We start from the raw sequence: 23,696 nt of genomic DNA on the forward strand, positions 1-23,696 counted from the left end.
TATGGGGGAGGCCATTCTCAGGTTCCTGCCAGCTGCTGGGTTGCAGTTCCCCCCCAGGGCAGCCCCATGCCCCCCGGATGGCTTGCGGGATAAGCACCTCTGCACGCACACCACGGCCAGCAGCACTGAAGGACCAGAGCCCACAGCCCTGAGCCCCTTGCCCCCCATTCTGTGGCAGCGGGGAGAGCAGCCACACTGGTGGAATGGGGGTGGTGCATGCACAGGTGCTCCAGCAGGGGCAGGAAGGGGCAGGTTGGGGTAGAGCACCCCAGCACCCCCTAGGCGCAACCCCCCAAGGAGTGCCCTGTGGAAAGCCCAAGAAGAGCACCTTAACTGAGCACACAGAGGAGCACCCTGCCTGAGCACCCAGAGAGCACCCTGCTTGAGCACCCAGAGGAGCACCCTGCCTGAGCACCCAGAGGAGCACTCGGATGAGCATCCCGGATGAGCACCCCAAGCTGAGCACTCAGGCTGAGCATCCCGGCTGAGCACCCCAGAGGAGGGTCCCAGAGGAGGGCTCCAGGGTGTGGTGCTTGGTGTCTGAGTGCTTAGGGCACTGTGGGGTGCAGGCAGGCTCCTGATGGAGGGCAGGGCCTCTGTGCACTCAGCCAGATAAACTTAGCAAACTGGAACTGGGCAAGTTTCCAGGACAGGGACTGGGGACAGGGGGCTGGGGACTGGAGACTGAGGACTAGGACTGGGGACAACTGGGACTGGGGACAGGGGAAAAGGATTGGGGACTGAGGGACTGGGGACAGGGACTGGGGACAGGGAACAGGGGACTGGGACTGAGAACAGGGGACTGGGGACAGGGACAGGGCACTGGGGACAGGGGGCTGAGGACAGGGGAATGCCCTGAACACCTTCAGGCCCCCTCCTCCTCTCAGCACCCCTGGCCCCTGAACACCCTCAGGACCCTTCCTCCTCTCAGCACCCCAGGCCTCTGATCACCCACAGGCCTCCTCCTCCTCTCAGCACCCCAGGCCTCTGAACACCCTCAAGCTCCTTCCTCCTCTCAGTACCCCAGGCCCATGAACACCCTCAGGAAGCCTCCTCCCCTCACCACCCCAGGCCCCTGGACACCCTCAGGCCCCCTCCTCCTCTCAGCACCCCAGGCCCCTAACCACCCTAAGGCCCCTCCTCCATTCAGCACCTCAGGTCCCTGAACACCCTAAGGCCCCCTCCTCCTCTCAGCACCACAGGCCCCTGAACACCCTCAGGCCCCTCCTCCTATAGAGCCCCCCAGGTGTCCCTGCAGCACCCACTCCTCCTGATTCCTGTCTTGCACAGCTGAGTCCCTGGTGGCCATTTGACTCCAGGTCCAGGGTTTCCTGCCCATAGAGCCACTGAGACCCCCACAAGCCAGGGCCAAGCCAGTGCTGGACACACGTGCTTACTCTCAGCAGACTCAGTACACACTGGGAGTCCAGTTGTACTCCAGACCTTGGGGAAACGGTGTTGGGCCTCTGGGCACCACTGTCACTTGGGGCCTGGTATAGAGGGTGGGCAGCTATGAGGGCTGCCAGCTGCAGGGTGTTTGCACTGCATGCAGAGGCCACCAGGTGATGCTGATGCAGCACAAATATTCCCAGGCTGGGCTCTGGTGGAGCCACAAGTGTCCACCCCCAAGGTTTATTCTGGGCCTCCAAACCCCTAGATGTCCCTGCCCTCAGGTGTCCCTCTAGGTGTTCCCTACTGCAGGTTTTCCTGACCCCCAGGCCCAGCTTCCCAGCTTCCTCCCAGGAAGCCTAAGCGACCCTCAGGAATCCCTGTCCCAGGTGTCCCCTCCCCGGTCCCCCCCAGGTTTCCCCCCACCCCAGGTGTCCCCAATCCACCCCCAGATGTACAGTCCATGGCCCCCAGGAATCCCCACCCCAGGTATTCCCCAAGTCCCCAGATTTCCGCCGGATCCCCAGGTTTTCCCCCACCCCAGGTCCCCCCCACGAATCCCCACAGATGTCCAGTCCCAGGCCCCCATGTCTATCTCCACACCAGGTGTCCACACCCTGGGCCTCCAGGTTTCCCCCCACCTCAGATGCCCCCGTCTATCCCAAGATGTCTGGTCTGAAGCGCCCAGGTCTCTCCCCGCCCCAGGTGTCCATGCCCCGGGCCCCCAGTTTTCCCCCACCCCAGGTGTCCCCTGTCCACCTAAGATATCAGGTTCAGGCCCCCAGGTATCTCTGCCCCAGGTGTCCCCACCCCGGGCCCTCAGGTGTGTCCCCACCCAGGTGTTCACCCTCTGGCCCCAGATGTCCGGTCCCAGACCCCCAGGTGTCTCCCTGCCCCAGATGTCCCTGCCCCTGGGTTCCCAGGTGTCCCCAGCCAGTCACCCAGGCGTCCCAATTCTGGCCACAAAGGGACCCGCCCCCAGGACCCCAAAAGTCCCCTGCCCTAGGTGTCCCCGCCGCTGGGCCCCAGATGTCCATAGCCATGGGTCACCTAACTGTCACCCCTCTGGTCACCTACATGTCCCCCACGCCCATGCAGAGGGGTGGGCAAGAGGCTGCAGTGCCCAACCAGCCATCAGGTGGTGATGCTGTAAAGCAAACCTCCATGGTGGGCCCAGCACCCAACCACAGGCCCAGTCACAGACCCCCGGCACCTATCAGTTCCAGGTCCTGGACCCCCAGGTCCCTGGCCCTCAGATCCCGGCATCAATATCTCTGGGTCATTGAACCAAGATCTCCTTCACCCCAGACCCCCTCCCCCTCATATATCCAGGTCATGGAACCCAGACCACTGGCCCCAAGACGCCCTCCCACATCACACCAGGTATGTGCCCCCCAGACCCCCACCTACATCACACCAGGACCTCGACCCACAGACCCCCGCGTACATCACTCAAGGACCTTGACCCCCAGACCCCAGCCCCATCACTCCAAGTCTTCAATCCCCAGACCTCCAACCCCATCACTGAGGTCCCCAGATTCCCTTCACCCCAGACCCCTACTCCTCCATCTCCAGGTCTTGGAATCCAAAACCCTGCCCCCCAGATCCACGCCCACATCACACCAGAAACTCAACCCCTCCAGGTCCCCGCTCCCCCAGATCCCCCATCACTGCAGGTCCTAGACCCCAGACCCCAGCTCCCCAGATGCCCGCCCTCATCACTCCAGGCCACCATGTCCTCACTGCTACCCATCTGTGATGCGGCCCCCAAGGACACCGCACAGCAGGACACCAAGCCCACCATGAGGAAGACCTTTCAAACCTAATGTCCTAAGGGTCCTTCTGAATCTGGGAACAATGCTTTCAGAACTGGATGGGGGAGGGGGAAATCATAAGGACCAGGGCCTCAGAGCACCTCAAACCAACAGCCACCACCTTGCAATCACCAAACACACAGCATCCAAATCCACAGCCCCCCAACCCACAACCCACAAACCAAGAGCCCACAAAAACCTCATGCCCCCAAAACACAAACCCGAACCCACAGACCCCCACAAGCAGTGCCCCAACCCACAACCCACAAACTAACAACCCCAAAAATCCACAGTGCCCCAAACCCACAGCCCACAAACAAAATCCGACAAACCCATAGCCCCCTAGAACACAGCCCACCAACAGTGCCCCAACCCACAATACCCATTACAGCCCTACACCCACAGTTCCACAAACCACAAAACCCAAACCAACAGACCCCCAACCCTCAGCCCCCCAACCCACAGCCCCCAACCCACAACAACCAAACCCACAGCTCCCAAACTCATAACCCCCAACCACAGCCCCCCAACCCACAAACCCGAAACACACATTCCCCAAACCCAAAACCCACAACCCCCAAAGCCACAAACCCCAAAGCCACAAACCTAAAACCCGCAGCCACCCAAACACACAACGCCCAAAAACCACAGCCCCCAAACCCACAGTCCACAAACCCAAAGTCCCAAAACCCACATGCCTCTAAACCCACAACCACCAACCCACAGCCCTAAAACCCAGTCTCCTAAACCCACAGCCCCCCAACCCACAGTCACTAAAGACCACAGGCCACAAACCCACAGCCGCCCAAACACACAGCCCCCCAAACTAATAGACCCACAGTCCACAGCCCCAAAAAACACAGAACCACAAATCCACAGCCACTCAAACCCACTGGCCACCAAACCTACAGCCCCAAACCCAAGCCCCTAAACCCACAGCTCCTAAACACCACAACCCACTATCCCACAGCCCACAAACCCACAACCCCCCAACCAACAGCCCAAAACCCACAGCCCCAAAAACCACAATCACCACACCCATAGCCCCCCAATCCACAGCCACCCAAAACAACAGCCCCCAAACCCATAGCCCCTTATTCCCAGAGCCCACAAACCCACAGACCCAAAAACCAATAGCCGCAAAACCCACAAACCCAAACCCACAGCCCCCTATCCAAAGCCCTCACCTCACAGCCACCAACCCCGTTTCCCCAACTCACAGCTCCCAACTCATATTTCCCCAGACCCACAAGCACTGAGACCCTCACAACCCCACAATCACAACTCCCAAACCTCACAACCCTAGACCCTCACAGCCCCCAGACCATAACAGCCCCCCTCCTTACAACTTGCAGATTCACAGCCCCAGATCCTCTCAGCCCACAGGGCCCCACAGACCCTAGAACCTCTTATCCCCCAAACCCTCACAACCCCAGACCCTCACAGATCCCAGACCCTCATATCCACCAGACCCTCTGAGCCTCCAAGACCAACATAGCCCCCAGAAGCTCTCAGCCCCCAAGATCCTCATAGCCCGCAGACCCTCTCAGCCCCCAGACCCTCACAGCCCCCAGGCCTCTCAGCCCCCAGACCCTCAGTGCCCCCAGACCCCCACAGTCCCCAGGCTCTCACAGCCCCCAGACCCTCTCAGCCCACAAGCCCTCACAGCCCTCAGACCCTCACAGTCCTAAGACCCTCACAGCCCCCAGACCCTCTCAGCCCCCAAGACAATCTCATCCCCGAGACCCTCACAGCACCCAAACCCTCACAGCCCCCAGACTCTCTCAGCCCCCAAGACCCTCATGGCCCCCAAATCAGAGCCCCCAGACTCTCACAGCTTCCATGATCCCCAGAACCCCTGACTCAACTAGCCGCCATCTGACCACAGGCCCCTCCCCCACGATCCCACTCACAATGTTGACCTCTGACACCATGTTGATACTGGAGATGTCTATGTTCATGCTGACAGCCACCAGGGGGGATCCTATGGGGCAGCAGTGACCACAGGCCTGAGTGTGGGCGGCAGCCCTGATGGCCCAGTCGAGCCCAGCGTCCACTTGCAGCCCCCACTCCTCCACTAGGGTCCCAGCCCACTGGAGGGGGAAGATCTCTGGGTCCCAGCCTGACCGAGGGGTTGTTCCATGGCCCCCTGCTGCAGGGTGCAGTTCCGGGACCCCCACCCAGTCTGGGGTATAGACAGAGGGGTCCTGGCACTATGGGGGTGGCCATTCTCGGGGTCCCACCAGCTGCTGGGGTGCAGTTTCCCCCAGGGCAGCCCCGCACCCCCCTGCCAGGCTTGTGGGATAAGCACCTCTGTGCGCACACCGTGGCCAGCAGTACCAGAAGGGCCAGAGCCAGCAGCCCCTGAGCCCGTACCTTCCATTCTATGGCTGTGCTCCCAGCAGCCACACTGGCTGAATGTGGGGAAGCACATGCACAGGTGGACCAGTGGGGGCAGGGAGGGGTGTGAAGGGGAGAGCAGGGGAGGGGCAAAGCACCACAGTAGCTCCCAGGAAGAGAACCCCAAGGAGCATCCTGAGGAATGCTCCCAGAGGAGCACTGTGCCTAAGCACCCATGGAGCATCCCCAGGCCCTTGAATACCCTCAGATCTGTCCTCCCCTCAGCACCCCAGGCCACTGAACACCCTTAGGGCCCTTCCTCTCAACATCCTAGGCCCCTGAACACCCTCAGGACCCCTCCTCCTCTCAGCACCCCAGGCCTCTGATCACCCTCAGGCCCCCTCCTCCTCTCAGCACCCCTGGACCTGAGCACCCACAGGCCCTCTCCTCCTCTCAGCACCCCAGGCCTCTGAACACCCTCAGGCCCCTTCTTCTCAACACCCTAAGTCCCTGAACACCCTCAGGCCCCCTCCTCCTCTCAGCAACCCAGGCCCCTGAACACCCTCATGCCCCCTCCTCCCATCACCCCAGGACCCTGAACACACTCAGGCCCCTACCTCTCAGCATCCTAGTCCCCTGAACACCCTCAGGCTCCTCCTCCTCTCAGCACCCCAGAACCCCTGAACACCCTCAGGCCCGATGTCCCCTCAGCACCCTTGGCCCCTGAACACCCAAAGACCCTCTGCTCCCCTTAGAACCCGAGGCCCCTGAACACCCTCAGTCCTCCTCCACCACTCAGCACCCCAAGCCCCTGAACACCCTCAGGCCCCCTCCTCTCAGCACCCCAGGCCTCTGAACACCCTCAGGCTTCCTCCTCCTCTCAGCACCCCAGGCCTCTGAACACCCTCAGGCCTCCTCCTCCTCTCAGCAATCCAGGCCCCAGAACACCCTCAGGCCTCCTCTTCCTCTCAGCACCCCAGGCCCCTGAACACCCTCAAACCCCTCCTCTCAGCAGCCCAGGACCCTGAACACACTCAAGCCCAAACCTCCCCTCAGAACCTCAGGCCCCTGAACACTCTCAGGCCCCCTACTCCCAGTACCTCAGGACCCAGAACACACTAAGGCCCCCTCCTCCTCTCAGCACCCCAGGCCCCTGAACACCCTCAGGGCCCCTCCTCCACTAAGCACCCCCTCAGGCTGCCTCCTCCTCTCTGCACCACAGACCTCTGAACATCCTCAGGCCCCCTCCTCCTCTCAGCACCCCAGTCCCCTGAACACCCTCAGGCCCCCTCCTCCTCTCAGCACACTAGGCCCCTAATACCCTCATGCTCCACCCACCTCTCAGCCCCCCAGACCTCTGAATACTCTCAGGGCCCCTCCACATCTCAGCACCCCTGAACACCCTCACAACCCCTACTCCCCTAGGCCCCTGAACACCCTCAGGCCCCCTCCTCCTCTCAGCACCCTAGGCCCCTGAATACCCTCATGCCCCACCCACCTCTCAGCACCCCAGGCCTGTGAACACCCACAGACAACCTCCTCTCAGCACCCCTGGCCCCTGAATACTCTCAGGACCCATCCACCTCTCAGCACCCCAGACCCCTGAACACCCTCAGGCCCCCTCCTCCCCTCAGCACCCCAGGCCCCTGGACACCCTCATGCCCCCTCCTCTTCTCAGCACCCCAGGCCCCAGAACACCCTCAGGCCCCCTCCTCCTCTCAGCACCCCAGGCCTGTGAACACCCTCAAACAACCTCCTCTCAGCACCCCTGGCCCCTGAATACTCTCAGGACCCATCCACCTCTCAGCATCCCAGGCCCCTGAACACCCTCAGGCCCCTTCCTCCTCTCAGCACCCCTGGCCCCTGAACACCCTCAGGTCCCCTCCTCCCCTCCGCACCCCAGGCCCCTGAACAACCTCAAGGCCCCTACTCCTGGAACTGGAACTGGAACTGGGTGAGCTCGCAGGACAGGGGACTGGGGACTGTTGACCAGGGACAGGGACTGGGACTGGGTACAGTAACTGAGGACACGGGACTGAGGACAGGTTCAGGAAACTGGGGACAGGCAGCATAGGACAGTGGACTGGGGACAGAGACTGGGGACAGGGGACTGGAACTGGAGACAGGGTCTGAAGACAAGGGATTGGGGATGGGGACTGGGGACAGGGGACTGGGTACAGGGACTGAGGACAGGGGACTGGGGACTGGGACTGGGGACAGGTATTGAGAATAGGGGACTGGGAACAGGGGACTGGGACTGGAGACAGGGGGCTGAGGATAGGGGAACACCCTGAAAACCCTCAGGCCCCCTCCTCTTCTCAGAACCCCAGGCCTCTGAACACCCTCAGGCCCCCTCCACTCAGCACCCCAGGACTCTTAACACCCTCAGGCCCCCTGCACTCAGTACCCCAGGCCCCTGAACACCCTCAGCCCCCCCTTCTCCCCTCAGCACCGCAGGCCCCTGAACACCCTCAGGCCTCCTCTGCCCCTCAGCACGCCAGGCCCATGAACACCCTCAGGCCACCTTGTCCCATCAGCACCCCAGACCCCTGAACAACCTCAGGCTCCCTCCTGTCTCAGCACCCCAGGCCCCTGAACAACCCCAGGTGTCCCTGCAGCACCCCAGGTTCCCTTCTCCTCTGGAGCCCCCCCAGGTGTCCCTACAGCACCCCCTCCTCCTGCTTCCTGTCCTGCACAGCTGAGTCCCTGGTGGCCATTTGACTTCAGGTCCAGGGCTTTCTGCCCATAGAGCCACTGAGAGCCCCAGGAGCCAGGGCCAGGCCAGTGCTTTCAAAACTGGATGGGGGAGGGGGGTTCATCAGGACCAGGGCCTCAGAGCACCTCAATCCAACAGCCACCACGTTGCAATCACCAAATACACAGCCCCCAAACCTACAGCCACACAACGCACAACCCCCAAACCAACAGTTGCCCAAATCCACAGCCACCAAAACCACAACCCCCCAATCCACAGCCCTCCAACAACAGTGCCTCAACCCGCAACCCAGAAACCCACAGCCCACAAAACAACAGCACCAAAATCCCACAGCTCCCCAAACCCACAGCCCCCCAAACCCATAGCCCCCAAGCACACAGCCCCAAACCCACAACAACCAAACACACAGCCCCCAACCCACAACCACAAAACCCACAGCCCCCCAAACCCAAAGCCCCCAAACAGAGGCCCTAAACCCTCAACCCTCCAAAACACAGCCCCCCAACCCACAGCCCCTCAAATACACAGGCCCCCAAACCCACAGCCCCTAAAATCCACAGCCCACAAACCCACAGCCCACAAACCCAAATCCCCAAAACCCACAGCCCCCTAAACCCAAAACCCCCCAACCCACAGCCCCAAAACACACAACCTCCTAAACCCACAGCCCCCCAACCCACAGCCATTAAAAACCACAGGCCACAAACCCACAGCCTCCCAAACACACAGACCACCAAACCCATAGACCTCCAGGCCACAGCCCCTAAAAGCCACAGACCCAAAAACCCACAGCCAACCAAATCCACAGCCCAAACACACAGCCCCAAAACCCACAGCCCCTAAACACCACAGCCAACAAACCCACAGCCACCCAAACCCATAGCCCACAAACCCATAATCCCCCAACCCACAGCCTCCCAAACCCACAGCCCCAAAACCCACAGCCCCCAAACCCACATTCTCCTGTAGCCCCTCACCTGCACCCTACTCTCCTACTCCCTGCACCCCTTCAACTGTACCCCACCTCCTACCTCCTGCACCCCCTCACCTACATCCCCACTTCCTACAGAGTGCACCCCCTCACCTATATCCCCACCTACTACAGAGTGCACCCCCTCACCTGCAGCCCCTCACCTACAGTCCCACGTTTTCACCCTCTCACACCTGCAACCCCTCACCTCCTTCCCCTCACCTCCCATGCACCCCCCCCCCCCCGCTTCCGCACCACTCACCTCCCTGGCACCTCGCACCATCTACACATTATAATATTTGATAAAAAATAAATAAGAGTGCAAATATAAATATTTAAATATAAACAATATTTATAAATATTACATATTCATAAATATTTTTTAAATTTTTTATTATATAGGCAGCATTTGATTAGAATATAGTAAACATTATAAAGAACTTACTGTTGGTGACACAGCTGGGCCTGGAGCAGCGTGTGGACCTAGCGACCATCTTTTCTGGGCTCCAGGGATTCAGGCACCTCACCCAGAGCAGCCCCAAGTCCCAGCTCTGGTAGGCGGCCGCAGCCATTAGCTGGAGGCTGTTCCTCCTGCTCCAGCATCCAGCGTTGGTGCACAGCCAGCACAGGCCTGCTGTCGTCATGCCTCGTCTTCCTGCTTGTCCACCGGAAACTGGCGATGGCCTATGCGCTCCACTTCCGGCGCATGCAGGTGGTGGGCGGCGGCTGCGGAGGAGGAGGAGGAGGCGGTGGCAGCAGTGGAGGCAACCTGGGACTGGTGACTGCAGGCACTGCCCGGCTGGGCGCTGCGGAGTGCACGGTAGGCTGGCTGGTGGTGGGCTTCCTGTTCTGCCTCTTCCTGTCCATGCCACCCTAGGCGGCGTGCTCCTGCCCTGACCCCTGCCATGCGCCTGGCAGCGGCCCCCTCCCCTCCTGTCCCAGTGAGACCAAAGAAGGTGCAGCAAGGCGCGGCCCTGGCCTGAGGGAGGCCCATGGCGCAGGGCTGGTAGGCCCAACCCTTGGAGCACCCTGCCCCAGCCATGCTTCCCCACAGAGCCGCAGTCCCCCCTCCCCCAAACCTCTCCCCCATACCCCCAACCCCCACACCAACACCCCAACCCCGACGCCCTCCCCCACACCCACACACCACCACCATACCCCCCACAACCACTCCCAACCAACAACCTCCACCCCACCCCCAACCCCCTTACCCCCAAACCCCCCACCCACCCCCCAACCCCCCCACAAAACCCCCAACCCCCACCCACACCCCAACCCCCGCCGACACCCTCCAAACCCACCCCACCCATCACTCCACACACCACCCCCCCACCCCAACCCCACCCACCACTCCCCAAACCACCCCCCACCCCACACCCACCCCCCAATCCCCACACCTGCCACCCCCAGCCCCCACCCTCACTCCACCCACACACCCCCAACCGTCACCCCACCTCCCACCCTCACTCCACACCCCACCCCCACCTCCCAACCCTCACCCCACCCCCCACCCCACCACCCCCACCCCACCCGCCCACCCCCACCACACACCCCCACCCTCAACCGCACCCCCACCACACACTGCCCCCCACCCCCACCACACACCCCCACCCCACCCCCCACTCCCGCACCCCAACCCCACCCCACCACCCCCACCCCAACCCCCACCCCCAACCCGCACCTCTGCCACCACCCACCACCCACAAGAAGCCCCTCTGGAAGTCCAGCCCATAGGCTGTCTATCATTTCCTTGGACAAGCAGGAAGACTAGGCACAAGGGTCCCTGTCCCCATCCCAAGTCCCAGTCCCCTATCCCCAGTCCCTGTCCCCTATCCACAATTCCTGCTACCTGACCCAATCCCTTGTCCAAGCACCAAAACCCAGTCCCTGTCCACTTATCCCCAGTCCCTGTCCATTTATCCCCAGTCCCTGCCCCCTATCCCTAGTCCCTGTCCCCTATCCCCAGCCCCTGTCCCCTATCCCCAGTTCCTGTCCCTTATACCCAATCCCAGCCCTCTATCCCAAGTCCCTGTGCCCTATCCCCAGACTATGTCCCCTATTTCCAGTCCCTGTCCGCAACCCCAGTCCCTGTCCCCTATCCCCAGTCCTTGTCCCCTATCCCCAGTCCCTGCCCTCTATCCCAAGTCACTGTCTTCTATGCCCAGTCCCTGTCCCCATCCCCCGTCCCTGTCCAATATGTGCAGTCCCTGTCCCCACACCCAGTCCCTGTCCCCTATCCCCAGTCCTTGTCCCCTATCCTAAGTCCCTTCCCTCTATCCTCAGTCCCTAAACCCTATCGCCAGTCTCTGTACCCTATCTCCAGTCCTTGTCCCTATCCCCAGCCCCCTATTCCCAGTCCCTGTCCCCTATCCCCAGTCCTTGTCCCCTATCCCCAGTCCCTGTCCCCTATCCACAGTCCCTGTCCCCTATCCCCAGTCCCTGTCCCCTATCCACAGTCCCTGTCCCCTATCCCCGGTCCTTGCCCTCTATCCCCTGTCCATGTCCCCTATCCCCAGTCCATGTCTCCTATCCCCAATTCCTGTCCCCAACTCCAGTCCCTTGTCTCCAGCCCCTAACCCTAGTCCCTGTCCACTTATCCCCAGTCCCTGTCCCTATCCCCAGCCCTTGTCCCATATCCCTAGTCCCTGCCCCTATCCCCAGTTTCTGTCCCCTATTTCCAGCCCCTGTTCCCTATCCCCAGTCCCTGTCCCCTATCCACAGTCCCTGTCCCCTATCCCCAGTCCCTGTCCCCTATCTCCAGTCCCTGTCCACTTATCCCCAGTCCCTGTCCCCTATCCCCAGTCCCTCTCCAATTATTGCCAGTCCATGCCCCTTACCCCCAGTCCCTATCCCCTATACCCAGTCCATGTCACCTATCCCTAGTCCCTGCCATTTATACCCAGTACCTGTCCCCTATCCCCAGTCCCTGTCCCCATTCCCAGTCCCTGTCCCCTATCCCCAGTCCCTGTCACCTACCCTAATTCCTGCCCCCTGACCCCATTCCCTTGTCCACAGCCCCTAACCCCAGACTCTGTCCACTTATCCCCAGTCCCTGTCCATTTATCCCCAGTACCTGCCCCCTATCCCTAATCCCTTCCCCCATCTCTTGTCCCTGCCCCCTATCCCCAGTCCCTTCCCCCTATCCCCAGTCCATGTCCCCTAGCCACAATTCCTGCTACCTGACCCCAATCCCTTGTCCCCAGCACCAAAACCCAGTCCCTGTCCACTTATCCCTAGTCCCTGTCCATTTATCCCCAGTCCCTACCCCCTATCCCAAGTCCCTGTCTCCTTTCCCTAGTCCCTGTACCCTATACCCAGTCCCTGTCCCCTATCCCCAGTCCCTGACCCTTATTCCCAGTTCCAGCCCTTTATCCCAAGTCCCTGTCTTCTATCCCCAGTCCATATCCCCATCCCCTGTCCATGTCCCATATCCCCAGTCCCTGTCCCCACACCCAGTCCCTGTCCCCTATCCACAGTCCCTGTGCCCTATCTCCAATTCCTTCCCCTGACCCAAGTTCCTTGTCCCCAGCCCCTAAACACAGTCCCTGTCCAACTATCCCCAGTCCCTGTCCTCAGTCCCTCTTCATTTATCCCAAGTCCCTGCCCTTTATCCCCAGTCCAAGTCCCCTATCTAAACTCCTTGTTCCCATACCCAGTCCCTGTCCCCTATCCCAAGTCCCAGCCCTCTATCCTCAGTCCCTGTATCCTATCCCCAGTCAATGTCCCCTATCCCCAGTCCCTGTCCCCTATCCCCAGTCATGTCTCCTATCCCCAATTCCTGACCCCTGAACCCAGTCCCTTGTCCCCAGCCCCTAATATCAGTCCCTGTACACTTATCCCAGTCTTTGTCCCCTATCCTCATTCACTGTCAATGTATACCAAGTCCCTGTGCCCTATCCCCAGACCATGTCCCCTATTCCCAGTCCCTGTCCGCATCCCCAGTCCCTGTCCCCTATTCCCAGTCCTTGTCCCCTATCCCCAGTCCCTGCCCTTTATCCCAAGTCCCTGTCTTTTATCCCCAGTCCATATCCCCATCCCCTGTCCCTGTCCCATATCCCCAGTCCCTGTCCCCACACCCAGTCCCTGTCCCCTATCCACAGTCCTTGTGCCCTATCCCCAATTCCTTCCCCCTGACCCAAGTTCCTTGTCCCCAGCCCCTAAACACAGTCCCTGTCCAATTATCCCCAGTCCCTGTCCCATGTCCTCAGTCCCTCTTCATTTATCCCCAGTCCCTGCCCCTTATCCCCAGTCCAAGTCCCCTATCTACACTCCTTGTTCCCATACTCAGTCCCTGTCCCCTATCCCAAGTCCCAGCCCTCTATCCTCAGTCCCTGTACCCTATCCCCAGTCAATGTTCCCTATCCCCAGTCCCTGTACCCTATCCCCAGTCCCTGTCCCCTATCCCCAGTCATGTCTCCTATCCCCAATTCCTGACCCCTGAACCCAGTCCCTTGTCCCTAGCCCCTAATATCAGTCCCTGTACACTTATCCCAGTCTTTGTCCCCTATCCTCATTCGCTGTCAATGTATACCAAGTCCCTGTCCCCTATCCCCAGTCCCTGTCCCATATCCCTAATCCCTGCCCCCTATCTCTTGTCCCTGCCCCCTATCCCCAGTCCCTTCCCCCTATCCCCAGTCCATGTCCCCTAGCCACAATTCCTGCTACCTGACCCCAATCCCTTGTCCCCAGGACCAAAACCCAGTCTCTGTCCACTTATCCCTAGTCCCTGTCCATTTATCCCCAGTCCCTACCCCCTATCCCTAGTCCCTATCTCCTTTCCCTAGTCCCTGTACCCTATAACCAGTCCCTGTCCCCTATCCCCAGTCCCTGACCCTTATTCCCAGTTTCAGCCCTCTATCCCAAGTCCCTGTGCCCTATTACCAGACCTTGTCCCCTATTCCCAGTCCCTGTCCGCATCCTCAGTCCCTGTCACCTGTCCCAGTCCCCAGTCCCCTACTCTCCAGTCCTCAGTCCCCTGTCCCCAGTCCCTGTCTCTGTCCCCAGTCCACAATCCCCTGTTCTCAGTCCCTGTCCCCTGTCCCAGTCCCCAGTCCTCTACCCTCAGTCCTCAGTCCCCTGTCCCCAGTCCCCAATCCCTTGTCCACAGTCCCTGTACCCAGGTCCAGTCACAAGTCCCTGTCCCCAGTCCCTATCCCTAGTTCCTTGTCCTCAGCCCCCAGTCCCCAGTCCCCAGTAACCTTTCCCTTTCCCCAGTCCCCTGTTCTCAGTCCCTGTCACCTGTCCCCACACCCAGTCCCCAGTCTCTTTCCCCAGTTCCCAGTCCCCTCTCCCCAGTTCCAGTCCCTGTCCCCAGTCCTAGTCCCGTCCCCAGTCCCTGTCCCCAGTCCCCTGTCCTCAGCCCCCTGTCCCCAGTCCCCTGTCCTGGGAGCTCGCCCAGTTCCAGTTTGCTAAGTTCATCTGGCTGAGTGCACAGAGGCCCCAGCCCTCCCTCAGGAGCCTCCCACAGTGCCCTAAGCATTTAGACACCAAACACCCCTCTCTGGGGCCCTCCTCCAGGACTCTCCTCTGGGGTCCTCAGCCAGGGTGCTCAGCCTGAGTGCTCATCCTCAGTGCTCATCTGAGTGCTCCTCTGGGTGTTCAGGAAGGGTGCTTCTCTGAGGTGCTCAGGCAAGGTTCTCCTCTGGGTGCTCAGGCACAGTGCTCCTCTGGGGCGCTCCTCAGGGCACTCCTTGGGGTGCTCCACCTGGGGGCTACTGGGTTGCTCTGCCCTGCCCCTGCCTGCATGCCTGCACATGTGCCACCCCCCCCCCTCTGCCAGTGCTGCTACAGGAGCTCAGGCTCAGGATGGGGATTCGGGCTGTGGGCTCTGGCCCTTCCTGGTGCTGCAGGCCTGGGTGTGCATGCGAAGGTGAGGGGCTTATCCCAGCAGCTGGTGGGACCCCGAGAATGGCTGCCCCCATAGGGCCAGGACCTCTCCTTCTGCACCCAAGACAGGTGCAGGGACCCCGGAAATGCCCCATCTGGCGGGGATCCCCTTGCTCAGGCTGGGACCCCGAGATATGCCCCCTTGGTCAAGCTGGGACCCCGAGATCTGCCCCCTCCAGCAGGCTGGAACCCCGAGATCTGTTCCCTCCAGTCAGGCAGGAACCCCGAGATCTGCCCCCTCCAGTGAGGCGTGGACCCTGAGATCTGTCCCCTCCAGTAAGCTGGGACCGCGAGATCTGCCCCCTGGTCAGGCTGGGACCCCGGAACTGCCCTCTGGTCAGGCAGGAACCCCCTGAACTGCCCCTCGGTCAGTCTGGGACCCCAGAACTGACCTCTGGTCAGGCTGGGACCCTGAGATCTGCCCCCTCAGTCAGGCAGGGACCCTGAGATCTGCCCACTCAGTCAGGCTGGGACCCCAATATCTGCCCCCTCGGTCAGGCTGGGATTCCAAGATCTGCCCCCTCAGGCGGTTTGGCATCCCGACATCTGCCACCAGGTCTGACTAGGACCTCCCTACAGGGGGGGGCATTGGGCCTTGAAACTGACCCCTCGGGTGGGCAGGTCTGAGCAGCACCCACCAGGCACTGAGGTTCCCCTCCCCGCTGTGTAAGTGACCCCAGTAACATGTCCCTGGTGAAGGACAAAGTGGACCGGCTGCTGAAAGGCTATGACATCTGCCTGTGGCCAGACTTCGGAGGTGAGGTTGCTGGGTGTAGAGGGTGATAGGTGCCTGGGCGGAGAGGGATGCTGAAGTAGGGGGTTCATGGGAGTTGAGGGGGTGGAGGTGAGGGGCTGCAGGTGTGAGGGGGTGAGAACGTGGGGCTGTCGGTGAGGGGGTACAGGTGAGGGGGTGCAGGGGGTAGGAGGTGGGGTGCAGGTGAAGGGGTGCAGGGGGTAGGTGGTGGGGTACAGATGAGGGGTTACAGGGTGTAGGATGTGGGGTACTGGTGAGGGTGAGGGGTTGCAGGGGGTAGGAGGTGGGGTGCAGGTGAGGCATGCAGGGGGTAGGGAGTGAGGGTGCAGGTGAGGGGGTGCTGGGGGTAGAAGGTGGGGTATAGGTGAGGCATGCAGGGAGTAGGGGGTGAGGGTGCAGGTGAGAGTGAATGGTGTCCAGCCCTGTGAGTGTCCTGCAGGGTCCAGGCTGTGAACGCCACCTCCAGCCCTGCGCTGCACTGGGTCCCTGGTGGCTGACTGCTCCCTCCTCCCTGAAGCACCCCAAGTTCCTGGGTGCTGCCCACCAAGAGCACTTCTAGCCTGAGGCCCGAGTCTGTGTGACCTGTGCGCAGTGTCCAGTCCAGAACAAGGTGGGAGGGCACATGGTAGTCCCAGTGCTGCCTGAGACAAGTGGGGATACCTGTGTCCTGTGGTCTGGAGAGGTGCTGTGTCCACCCCAGAGCCCAGTGGGCAAGCAGGGTGCTGTATACTCAGCTTCCAGTAAAGAGGGCCCTGTCCACTCTGGGGCCCAGTGGGTTGTTTCTGTCCACTGCAGCATACAGAAGGAAGTTGCTGTCCACCTCAGTGTCCATCGGGGAGTTTCTGTCCCCTGTAACATCCAGTGCGAGTTCCTGTCCACCTCACTGTCCAATGGGGAGGGTCCTGTCCATTGCAGCATCCACTGGGGAATTTCTGTTCACTGCAACATCCAGTGGGAGTTCCTGTCCACTTCAGTGTCCATCGAGAAATTTCTGTCCACTGCACCATCCAGTGGGGAGTCCCTGTCCACCTCACTTTCCAGTGGGGAGGGTCATGTCCACTGCAGCATCCATTGAGGAGTTTCTGTCCACAGCAGTATCCAGTGTGAGTTCCTGTCCTCCTCAGTGTCCATCGGGGAGTTTCTGTCCACTGCAGCATCCAGTGGGGAGTTCCTGTCCACCTCTCTGTCCAGTTGGGAGGGTCCTGTCCATTGCAGCATCCACTGGGGAATTTCTGTCCACTGCAACATCCAGTAGGAGTTCCTGTCCACTTCAGTGTCCATCGGGATATTTCTGTCCACTGCACCATCCAGTGGGGAGTCCCTGTCCACCTCACTGTCCAGTGGGGAAGGTCCTGTCCAATGCAGCATCCACTGAGGAGTTTCTGTCCACAGCAGTATCCAGTGGAAATTCCTGTCCTCCTCAGTGTCCATCGGGGAGTTTCTGTCCACTGCAGCATCCAGTGGGGAGTTCCTGTCCACCTCTCTGTCCAGTGGGGAGGGTTCTGTCCACTGCAGCATCCAGTGGGGAGGCCCCTATTGTGGAGGAGCTGGGGGCTGCAAGTAGACTCTGGCCTGGGCTGGGCCCTCAGTGCTGCCACCCACACTCAGGCCTGTGGTCACTACTGCCCCACAGTCCTCCTCGTTGGCCGTCGGCATGAACATTGACATCTCCAGTATGCACATGGTGTCAGAGGTCAACATGGTGAGTGGGATCGTGGGGGAGGGCCCTGTGCTCAGATGGCGGCTAGGAGAGTCAGGGGTCGTGGGGGTCTTGAAAGTTGTGTTTGGGGGCTGTGAGTTGGAGCCATGAGGGTCTTGGGGGCTGAGAGGGTCTTGGGAGCTATGAAGGTCTTGGGGGCTGAGAAGGTCTAGGGTCTATGAGGGTCTTGGAGGCTGAGAGGGTCTAGAGCCTATGAGGGTCAGTGGGCTGAGAGGGTCTGTGGGATGAGAGGGTCTTGGGGGCTCTGAGGGTCTGGGGGTTGTGAGGGTCTGGGGGCTGTGTGGGTCTGGGGTCTGAGAGTGGGGGCTGGGAGGGTCAGGGGGCTATGAGGGTCCAGTTACTGTGAGTGTCTGGGGAATGAGAGTGCCTGGGGGTTGACAGGGCCTGGGGGCTGTGAGGGTCTGGTGACTGTGAGGGTCTGGGGGCTGAGAGGGTCCTGGGGCTGAGAGGGCCTAGGGACTGTGAGGGTCTGGTGACTGTGAGGGTTTGGGGGCTGTGAGGGTCTGTGGGCTGTGTGGATCTGGGGACTGAGAGGGTCTGTGGGCTGAGAGGGTCTTGGAGGCTGAGTCCCTGCCCCCTAACCTGAGTCCCTGTCCCAATCCCCATTCCCTGTCCCCAACCCCAGTCCCTGTCCCCAACTCCAGTCCCTGTCCCCTATCCTCAGTTCCTACTACCTGTCCCCAGTCCCTTGTCCCCAGCACCTAACCCCAGTCTCTGTCCACTTATCCCCAGTCCCTGCCCCCTGTCCCCAGTCCCTGTGCCCTGTCCCTAGTACCTGTCCCCTATCCCCAGGGCCTTGTCCCCAGCCCCTAACACCAGTCCCTGTCCACTTATCTCCAGTATCTATACCCTATCAACAGCCCTTGTCGCCTATCCCTAGTCCTTGCCCCTATCCCTAGTCCCAGCTCTCTATCCCAAGTCCCTGTGCCCTATCCCCAGACCATGTCCCCTATTCCCAGACCCTGTCCACATCCACAGTCACTGTCCTCTATCCCCAGTCCCTGTCCCCATCCCCCATCCCTGTTCCCTATCCCCAGTCCCTGTCCCCAACCCCAGTCCCTCTCCCCTATCCCTAGTCTCTGTCCCCTATCCATAGTCCTTTGCCTCCAGCCCCAAAACTAGTCCTGTCCTCCTCTAGACACACACATACACATACAAAACACTCAGGACTACAGAGACCAGTCCTTCTGGGGATACACACACACACACATACACAAACACACACTGCACTCAGGATCACAGATCCCGCCCTCCTGGGGACACACACAGCACTTAGGTCCACAGTGTCCTGTCCTCCTGGGGAGACACACACCATCAGGACCACAGAGTCCTGTCCTCTGGGGGATACACACACACACACACACGTACAGACACACACACACACACCACTCAGGACCACAGAGTCTTGCCCTCCTGGTGACACACAAATACACATACACACAGCACTCAGGACCACAGAGTCCTGCCCTTCAGGGGACACACACACACACACCCTCAGGATCACAAAGTTCTGCCCTCCTAGGGACATACACAAACACACATTCACAGACACACACACACAACTCAGGATCACAGATACCAGTCCTCTTGGAGACACACACATACATACACACACACACACACACACACACACACACACACACACACACCACTCAGCACCACAGAGTCCTTCCCTCCTTGGAACACACAAACACAAATAAACACTACTCAGGACCACAAAGTCCTGACCATCTGGACACACACACACAAATACACATACACATACACATACACACACCAATCAGGACCACAGAGTCCTGTCCTCCTGGAGATATACATACACATATACCTCTGACTTCTACAGAGTCCTGCCCTCCTGGGGACATACAAAAACACACACCCCACTCAGGACCACAGAGTCCTGCCCTCCTGGAGACACACACAAACACACCCATCCCACTCATGACCACAGGGTCCTGCCCTCCAGGGTACATACAAACACACACACCCCAGTTAGGACCACAGAGTCCTGCACTCATGGGGATACACACACACACACACACACACACACACACACACACACACACACACATACCACATAGGACCACAGAGTCCTGCCCTCCTGGGGACACACATATACACAGAAAAAAACACTCAGGACCACAGAGTCTAGTTGTCCCTGGGACACACACACACAACTCAGGACAAGATATTCCTGACCTCCTGGGGACACACAAACATACACACACACACACACACACACACACACCACTCAGGACCACAGAGTCCAATCCTCCTAGGGACACACAGACACACACCAATCAGGACCACAGAGTCCTGCATTTTAGCGGACACACACACACAGACACACACAATTCAGACATACACACACCACTCAGGACTTCAGAGTCCTGCACTCCTGGGGACACACAAATACACATACACACAGCACTAAGGACCACAGAGTCCTGCCTTCGTAGGGACACACAAACACACACACACACACCACTGAGTATCACAGAGTCCTATACTTCTAGGGACACAGACACACACACACACACACACACACATACACAAACACACACAAAACTCAGGATTACAAAGTCCTACACTCCTAGGGACAAACACACACACACACACTCACACACACACACACAAAACTCTGGATGACAGATTCCTGTCCTCTTGGAGACACACAGATACACACACACACACACACACACCACTCAGCACCACAGAGTCATGCCCTCCTTATTCAGTCATGTGAGTGTGTGTGTGTGTGTTTGTGTATGTCCCTAGGAGGGACACACAAACAAACATACACACTACTCAGGACAACAGAGTCCTGACCATCTGGACACACACACACACACCACATAGGACCACAAGTCCTGCCCTCCTGGGGACACAAATATACATAGAAAAAACACTCAGGACCACAGAGTCTTGTCATCCCTGGGATACACACACACACACACACACACACACAGACATACACACACCTTTCAGCACCACACCACTCAACCACAGAGTCCTGCCCTTCTGGGGACACACAAATACACATACACACAGCACTCAGGACCACAGAGTCCTGCTCTCCTAGGGACAGACACAAAGACACACACACACACACACACACACACACACACCACTCAGGATCACAAAGTCCTGCTCTCCGAGGGATATACACAAACACACACAGACACACTCACACACACACACACTCAGAACCACAGAGTCCTGTCCTCCTGGAGATACACATACACACATACCACTGATGACCACAGAGTCCTGCCCTCCTGGGGACATACAAAAACACACACCCCACTCAGGACCACAGAGTCCTGCCCTCCTTGGGACACACACATCCCACTCGTGACCACAGGGTCCTGCCCTCCAGGGGACATACAAACACACACACCCCAGTTTGGACCACAGAGTCCTGCACTCCTCGGGATACACATACACACACACACACACACACACACACACACACACACACACACACCACTCAGGACCACAGAGTCCTGCCCTCCTGGGGACACACATATACACAGACGTCACACTCAGGACCACAGAGTCTTGTCATCCTGGGGACACACACACACAACTAAGGACCACAGATTCCTGTCCTCCTGGAGACACACACACACACACACACACCACTTAGGACCACAGAGTCCTACCTTCCTGGGGACACACATAACCACCACTCAGGATCACAGAGTCCTGTCCTCCTTGGGACACACACTATCAAACACACACCACTCAGGACTAAAGTCTTGTACACCTGAGGACACACACACGCACATACACACACACACACACAACTCAGGGCCACAGATTCCTGCCCTCCTGTGGACACACAAACACACACACAAATACACATACCACTCAGTACCACAGAGTCTTGTCTGCCTGGGGATACACACACACACACACACACACACACACACACCACTCAGGACCACAGACTACTGTCATCCTGGGCACACACACACACACCACTCAGGACTACAGAGACCTGTCCTCCTGGGGACACACACACACCACTAAGAACCACTACAGAGACCTGTCCTCCTGGTTACAAGCACACAGACACACACACAAACCACTCAAGAGCACAGAGTCCTGCATCCTGGGGACATACACACACACACACCACTGAGGACCATGGGTCCAGTCCTCCTCGGGACACACACATACACATACACATACACACCATTCAGGACCACAGAGTCCTGCCCTTCAGAGGACACACACACACACACACACACACACTGCACACAGGATCACAGATTCTTGCCCTCTTGGGGAAAATCTACACAGCACATAGGATCACAGTGTCCTGTACTCCTGGGGACACACACACACATACCATCAGGACCACAGAATACTGTACTAATGGGGATACACACACACACACACATACAGACACACATATACCACTCAGGATCACAGAGGCCTGCCATCCTGGGGACACACAAACACATACACACACCACTCAGGACCACAGATTCCTGCTCTTCTGGGGACACACAAATACACATACACAAAGCACTCATCACCACAGAGTCCTGCCCTCCTGGGGACACACAAACACACACACACCACTGAGGATCACAGAGTCCTGTCCTCCTAGGGACACAGGAACAAACAAACAAACACCACTGAGGACCACAGAGTCCTGTCCTTTTTTTTTAAATTTATTTTTTATTTACGAAAGGATAAATTTAAAAAAAAAAATAGGGTAGGAAGGGTACAACTCCACACAATTCCTACCACCCAGTCTCCATTTCCCACCCCCTCCCCTGATAGCTTTACCACTCTCTATCCCTCTGGGAGCATGGACCCAGGGTCGTTGTGGGTTGCAGAAGGTGGAAGGTCTGGCTTCTGTTATTGCTTCCCTGCAGAACATGGGCGTTGACTGGTCAGTCCATACTCCTAGTCTGCCTCTCTCTTTCCCTAGTAGGGTGGGTCTCTGGGGAAGCAGAGCTCCAGGATACATTGGTGGGGTCTTCAGTCCAGGGAAGCCTGGCCAGCATCCTTATGACATCTGGAACCTGGTGACTGAAAAGTGAGTTAACATACAAAGCCAAACAAATTGTTGAGCAATCATGGACCTAAAGCTTGGAATAGTGGAGAGGAAGTGTTAGGGAGGTACTCACTGCAAACTCTAGTGTACTTCTGCTTGCTTTCAGGTATATATTTTGCAGTAGTTTATGGATATGTGTGAACATATGGTCTCTCTCACAGAAACTGGTGTATATCTAGGTTTTGGGACTTTGTTAGAAAGTGAACCACCTGAGATGAAATTAGAGTATACTATGAAAGGAAAGGTCTCACCCAAGTAATGACGCTGAAGGGTTGTCATTCCACACGTGAAGTCTCTGGACACAGTCTGAATTGAAGCATGTTGAGGTGGCCATCGTTGTGTTGATTAGGTTGTGATCGGCAGATGCAATATTATTTGATATGGATTGGGAGAGGCATACGGGTAAGTGGGCCCTATCCAAGGGTTCCAAGACTGGGGGAGGTAGAGGCTCTATAGTGGAGATGTGAGGTTCCTGCTGTCTTAGGGTTCAAAAAGACAATCCATATTCAATGTTATCATCACATTATTTGGTAATTGGGTTAACTTTGCAATATCCTTTTGATAGGGTTTGCTGTACAGTACCCAGTATCTTGTTTATAGATGTGCTATTGGTTGCTTCTCATATACTTGGTCTAGGCTTTTGAGAGAGTCCGCATATCAAATACATAGCCGGTGTATTAAAAATATTCAGTCTGTGTTGGGGGGTTGGATGCAATTTGGGAATAATAATTTAAAAGAAAAAAATTTTCCTTTCTTTTTGCTCTATTTTTTAACCCATGTTAAGTTATAGTGACCTGCTTCTTGTCACCGTTAGGACCCCTTATTGACTGGCCTACCAAGGGCAGAAAATCCTACTGTTTCCCATCAATGTGGTCGGAGCTCAAGCCACTAGCAGCTTCTCTGTCCGCCATCTACCGGGAACCCCTGATGGTTTTTATTTTTTATAAGATAACTTTTACCTATGGAACATATGATTCCAATAGTTCTCCAGAGTGTTTGTTGTACAGAAATCATTTGCTAAGCTGGCATAAAT

This window comes from Erinaceus europaeus, chromosome 9 (genome assembly GCF_950295315.1).
Source record: "Erinaceus europaeus chromosome 9, mEriEur2.1, whole genome shotgun sequence".
Classification (NCBI taxonomy): domain Eukaryota; kingdom Metazoa; phylum Chordata; class Mammalia; order Eulipotyphla; family Erinaceidae; genus Erinaceus; species Erinaceus europaeus.